We start from the raw sequence: 7,229 nt of genomic DNA on the forward strand, positions 1-7,229 counted from the left end.
GTCACATCCAGGCCTGATTACTTCCAGACCTGTTGAATCAAGAATGAATAAAATAAGGCTTTGGGACTCCAGCAAACTATGGTGAGAGTCATTATCTACAAATGGAGAAAACTTGGAAACACCTCATTCTGGCTGGGAATTCTTTTCCATTCACAAGACAAGTTTTGGTACAAGGTTGATACAAGTGTGAAAAAATAGGATCTTAGGTTTATTCACTTGCTGCTTATACTAGGAAAATGTCTCTGGAGCTGTAACACCATACAGACAACTAAATGTAGACATTTTAACCCATAAGGAGAATACAGTGTTAGTGTAAGGTATAGGGCAAGTGATATATAAGAACATAATCAAAGAGCAGTATGGTATTACCATACTTATATAAAAAATCTGAAAGGTGTTTCGGTTAATATAAGAATAAAATGCTAAGTTGTAGTTATAATTGATAAATAAATATAAGAAGATGCACTTTATTAATCCCTCAAGTGGAAATTTAATGTTTTAACTTAACATGCTACACACATATAGGTTGACATACATGCACATAGACCAGTGGTTCCCAAAGTGGGCCATAACAGCTAAAAAGGAGCTGTTATGAATAATTTAATGACATCAACCTCCAGCAGGTTCACATCCAGTAAAAAAATCTAATTGAAAAATTGTAATAATTCTTTCTTACTGTGTCATTTGGTTAGTAGCGCATAAGAACATAAGGATTAACTTAAGCCTGTTTTATAACTAGCCAAAACCATCAAACAAGAGCTTTAATTAGGTTTGCACAAGCAGAATGGCCTACCTTTATGATCTTAGGCCTTTAGGTAATAAACTTTATTTTTTAAAGGAATTATTCTTCTGTAGTGTTTTACTTTGTACTTTTTGCTATTATTTTGGTAACTTCCAGTGCCTGGCTTCTGGAACCCTTTGTGCTGGCTGCTCACTTGATCTGTGTTCTCTCTGAGGCTTCCCTTTCCCCCACGGCGTTGAGGAGAGGATCGCACCTGTCGCGAATCTACTAATCACTGCTCACTAAGACCTGCTGCAGCTCTCCTCAGACGCCTGAGTTTTGACTTGCCTTACTTGTGGTAAACCCTCATCGCCAGGCTCACACATATGAGATTGATTCTTGCATTTTTCCAGTGTTTTTGTGATCACCCTTCTAACCTGTGTCCTCTTGCCTTCCAGCGCCTCACTCACCGCCCCAGCACTGTTCCTGCACAATAAATATCTTAAAAACTGCTCAACCGTCTCCTCATCCCGGGTTCAGCCTCAAAAAACATAACATCTTCTTTCTTTATGCTGAAAAGTGGTGAAAAGTTTTTCCATGCCCTACCACTATTATCACATGTGACTGTGACAGTTTAATTCTTATGTTTTAACTGTTACAATTTGTATTTTTTGCTTTTGATAATAATAAATAAATGGACAAACGGCTGTACCCACACTTCTTGATGACGTGTATTGATTGGATTCCCGGGCTGCTGTTAAGAGGGGGATTTCTGTGAACGGCTTGTGGCTTCTTCCCAGGGGCAGCCCCAGGGATTTTGGGCCCCATGAAAAGAAATCTTACTGGGCCCCCAAGTAAGATACTGTTTTACATGAAACTATGCATTTAATGATATTTTTGACTATCATTCCTATATTTGTGAAAAGAACAACATGACAGTTACTTAGTAGGGGAAGCACTGAAAACACAATGAAATTCATTTAGATTCAATTATTTGCTGCAAGACTGATACTCTATATTCCAAAATCCATCTCTTTCTTTAAATACTTGAACATAAAATTCTCTTAAGATTGATTACCTGGAAATACAAAACTTAAATACAAAATAACCTCTTCCATTAAAATGAAATGCAATTATAATCTGTGGAGAAACAAATAAAATCTCAGCTAAAAACACCATCAAAAACAAAATGGCCAATTGCCTTTTATGATTTATTGTAATTTGAACATTATCATCTATAGAACAAGATGCAACAAGCAAACAATTAAAATCAATAAAATAAATAATAATAATAATGATAATAAGTAAAATCAGCAGCAGATTTTAAACTAAGTAAAGTAGGCTCACAATATATAGTATTTCCTATAATGTAATACCATTTGTAATAGCATCATAATCACCATTTCAGGTGGCCTCACCATTTTGTTTTACTTAATGGTGTTTTCAGTGATGTGACCAAAATTAACAAAGGAAAATGTGATTTTACTACCAATACTCCACTGTTTTAATTTATCTCTAAAACTGTAGACTCACAGGTGATGGCATTAGATTTGTGGTGAAAAAATACATGTGGTTGTTGCTATTTAATCTTCTGATTTTCAGAAAATGTAAACATTTCTCTGATTGGATTGAGAGCAGTCACCCAGTCTGCAAACACTAGAAATGTTCTCTGTTACTGCAGAGCAGGGGGCTGAGAGTCCCAAACTACTGACCAAACATTATATTTCAGAGATAGCTATGCTTTTTATACCATTAAGATCGTTCTGAAATAAATACAGACTATAGGCTTTTTTATTTCAGGAGGATTTTTTATTCTTTACTGTTTTTTCTCCATAATAATTGATTAATTAAACACACAGCTGCTCTCCTCCTTCTTCAGGGGGTACTTGGGCTGGTTCAGGTGGGACGGGGGGACTGACAGACGGCTGCTGCTGCTGCTGCTGCTGTTGTCGTGTCTGTTTGGAACGTGTCATTTTTTGACTGAATGAATATGAACAGAGCAGCTTGCTTAACATTTGCCTGCATTGATTATTTAACTAAAGCAACAGTGAAATGTATAAATTCAGAGTTTTCTTCAGAAATATGAGCTTATATGGGGAGAAATGTGAGCTAGCTTATAAAGTATGTACAAAGTTGGGAATAGACAACAGGCTAATGTTCCAGAACTTTCCATGACATGAACTCTAACAGACCCACCTTACCTATGAAAGAGAGATTAATAGATTAATACAGCCACACACTGCATAAACTTTGTTTATTGTTAGGGTAAAGATGCGATATGGAGATAGTTTTTTTTAATTACCGGTGAACTCCAATAGTACTGATGTTCTGATTACACTGTTAGAGAGAAAAGAGCGTCTGTTCATTTACATTAGCTCTATAAACATCAGACCCCAGTGTGATTGTTCAATATGGACCAAAGTCTAACAGTGTTTAATTAATTTCTACTAATGTTAGGAATATTTTCCTATTACTCTGAGTGTCAGTAAATATAGAAGGGGCGTCCAAACTATGGCCTGTTGGCCAACTGTGGCCCTTGGTCCTTTTGAATTGGCCTGCAAGAAATCCATTAAAAAAGACCCACATAAGAACATAAAACTTGACCATATTTCTTAGTTTGACTAGGAATGCACATTATTGGGGTTTATACAATATGGGGATATTTACTGGTTAAATTTAGCTGATATCAATACCAATATGTAATGTAGTTTAGACCTAACACTTCAGTCCTCGAAACACAGTTAAAAGATGAACAAAGAAACATACTTCAGTTTCTAGAACACACTAAAGTTTAAAGATCCTGTAAAGTAAAAATAAATCTGTATTTAGGTTTGTCGTATGATAGATCACTGTGTTATGAACCCCCAGATCAAATTTCAGTCACATAAAGCATCTCCAAGTTTATAAAATGAAGCTTCAAATCCTGAAAAATGAGGCAGTGAAATCTGCTCCAGGGTGGTGTGGGCGTGTCTGTTGAATGAGCTGAAACCACGCCCACTCAGGACACGGGTAGTCTGCAGCATTAACCCCCTGACTCATGGTGTCATACTTGGAAAAATATTTTCCCCTAAAAACATGAACCAATAAACAAAACATGCATAACTATAACTTTGCAATGAAACATGAACATTATAGAATGGTACAAGAGTACAAGACTGAATTCCTTTGCATAAAATGAACCAGAAGTCCCTGCTCCAAGCGACTGCGTCCTTCCACAATATTGTAGTGTTAGAGGGGCGGGGTCATTCTCTTCTGTGGGCTCATGACATCGTGAGCCCACATATTGGCCCCGCCCACATGAAACCAAGTCAGGAAAGAGATGAAATGGCCTAAATCCAGAATTCAGTCACATGTAGATCTCAGTTTTCACATGTTGAAAGCAACAATATTCCAACATTTCCAGAGTGTTAAGACAAAAACTTTGGATTTCACTTTACAGGGTCTTTAAGCTATTTTAATTATACTTAAGGTAAGCAAGTTCTCCTCTGTTACCACCCTGGTCTGTTATTATCTTTCTTCTGGCCTCCCTTCTTCTTATTCTGTTTGTCTGCAGCCCTATTCTGCCTCTCCCTTTCCCATCTGTGAGGCCTAGAATCCTGCCGAGGCCTTCCCCTCTGTGGAGGCCCTCGCCACTGCTGAGGCCCACGTCTCTGCTGAGGCCCATTCTGAAAGCCAAACTGGGGCCCGAACCTTTGCTCTGTATATAGTTCAGCCTGATTCGAGGGATTTAGGGGCATAAACTGAGACCTCAAATTTTGATCCACTTGACAACTCCTAACTTTGACTTTTAATCCCATAATTTCACTTCTTAAACTCTCGATTGGGAATTTATCTCATATTTTGATCTTTAAGAGTCACCGTTTTGAATTTTATATTCTATTTTGACCTTTAAACCCATGATTTCAACTCTCTATCTCATATATTTGCCTTTTAAAACCTTATATTGACTTTTCATTTTATATTTTGACCTTAAGGACTTATAAAGTTGACTTTTTATCTCAGATTTTGATCCTTTAAACTCTTTTTTTTTAGATTTATTTATTTAGCATTTATTTTACATGGACACACATTAACAGTGATACTGTGATATTTAATCATTTTGACGTCTTTTTTTAGAAATCTTAAAATCATTTATCATCACTGTTGAATTTTCCCTATAATTCATTAACTGTGTAAACAAGGTTGACAGTTTTGGATTAAATCTTGACCTTGTTAGGCTCTCAGGTTGGATCTAAATCCAGAATCCGGCCCCTGTTGTGATTGAGTTTGACACCCCTGATCTAGAATAAAGGATGATCTAAAAGAGGGGAGATTAAACTTCTACTCATGCTTTAGCCTGGGTCGACTCTTTATTGTGTTTCCACTGAAGTGTGAGCTGATTGTCGACTGGAGAGGCTAAAACCAGATAGAAACACTAACTTTTTTACTCTTTAAAATATTGGCTATTTTGAAAGTCTGACAGGATTTGGTCTCTCATTTATCTGGGATCTTAAACAAATAAATATGATGTGGCTTTTAGACTCTGGAAGATGGTTTGATTTTGTGTCTAGTCTGACCTTATTGACTCCATCATGTGGAAACAATTAACTTGAGAATTTTTCTGCAATTCATAGCTAATTTAGCCACTTCATTTTTAGTTAAAAAAAAAAAAATAGTGCAAAACACACAGAAATATAGGAAATCAAGCTTTTGAAGCTCAGAGATTTCTGGGGGAGAACCCCCAGACCCCCCACACGTCTGAAGTAAATCTACATACCTCACTAACTACTGTACTTGTGATTAACTTTGTGGTAGTTTTAAGTTTCAAGGTAAGGTAAAGGAAAAGATAAAACAAATACAGGTGCTGAGTTAAGGACAGTTATGATGAAAATGTGAAGAAAGGACAGCTATACCCCTTACAGAAGAAGATTCTCCAGGAGAAAGAGTGAAATGACTGACATCAGGGAAAGAAACAGGGAGGAAATGTGTGATGAACCAAAAGAGGAGAAGAAGAGTATGATTAGAGAAAAGCCTGAGGATGAATCCAGATTTGAGGAATCATGAAACATGAACTGTATCTTTCAATAGTAGTATAATGGTCATAAATCTAAAACTCCTTGTTTGTATTTTCTTCTTTCAGTGGAGCAAACGTCCATCCAGTAGTAAAAGAGAGGAGCAGAGAGAGAAAGGGACAGATTTAAAGACTAGAGGACTAAGAGAGAGCAGAGTGAGTCAGAAAAGAATTGTTCAGATAGTTGCTGTACTGTAAGTCCAATTTGAAATTCTGTTATGCTTTTTGCCTTGGGAAATTTTAAAAACAAACATAATAGGGTTTAGAGGTGTGAATGTAACACTTATGTGTTCATTATGAGATAAGGTATACACTCAACACTTTCAAATAATAGAAATTGTTTTTTAATAGACACATTAAATTCCTCCAAATAAAATATGTGTATTCCATGAATGCAAATGGCTTAAAATCAATGAAAATAGCATCTGTAAAGTTGGAAAACATCTCAGTGGGAGAATGCCCCCAGACCTCCTAGTCTTGGGCTAAGCCCCTCATGTTGGCAACACCTAGCTCCGCCCCTGGTGCTACAGGTTTTTTGTTCTGTGCTACAAGATTGTCAACCTCTGTAGCACCAGCGTTATGGGCCAAAAAATAGTTAATGTACAGCCCTGCTCTGCAACCTGCTATGGAAGAGTATTAGAGCCACTGAAAAAAAAATCTGAGATGAAATTTTTTTTTTTTCACTTGTGAGAAAAAAGTCAGCATTCTGAGATAAAGTCAGAATTCTGACATTATTCTGACTTCAATCTCAGAATGCTGACTTTAATCTCAGAATTCTGAGTTCAATCTCAGAATTCTGACTTTTTTCACAGAATATTGACTTTATTCTCAGAATTCTGACTTTTTCTTCAAGTGAAAAAAAAATCCCTTTTTTCAGAATTCTGACTTCATTCTCAGAATTCTGACCTTTTTTTCCTCAGAATTCCTACTTTGATCTCAGAATTTTGACTTTTTTTCTCAGAATTCTGACTTTTTTCTTCGAGTGAAAAAAAATCTCTCTCTTTTTTTATAGGAATTCTGACTTTATTCTCAGAATTCTGACTTTAATCTCAGAATTCTGAATTTTTCTCAGAATTCTGACTTTATTCTCAGAATTCTGTCTTTTTTTCTCAGAATCCTGAGTTTAAGATCAGAATTCTGATTTTAATCTCAGAATTTTGACTTTTTTCTCAGAATTCTGACTTTTTTCTTCAAGTGAAAAAAAAAATCTCCCTTTTTTTAATAGGAGTTCTGACTTTTTTCTCAGAATTCTGACTTTATTCTCAGAATTCTGACTTATTTCTCAGAATTTGGTCTTTATTCTCAGAATTCTGACTTTTTACTCACACGTGAAAAAAATTGTCTCAAAAATTTGTTTTTCATTGGCCCTAATACTCTTCAGTAAGCTGCCTCAGGAGCAGGTACGACAGAACCATTTTACGGAAATAAAGAGGGGGGCACACTGAGAAATTTTTCCAA

The sequence above is a fragment of the Cheilinus undulatus genome, linkage group 4 (genome assembly GCF_018320785.1).
Source record: "Cheilinus undulatus linkage group 4, ASM1832078v1, whole genome shotgun sequence".
NCBI lineage: Eukaryota > Metazoa > Chordata > Actinopteri > Labriformes > Labridae > Cheilinus > Cheilinus undulatus.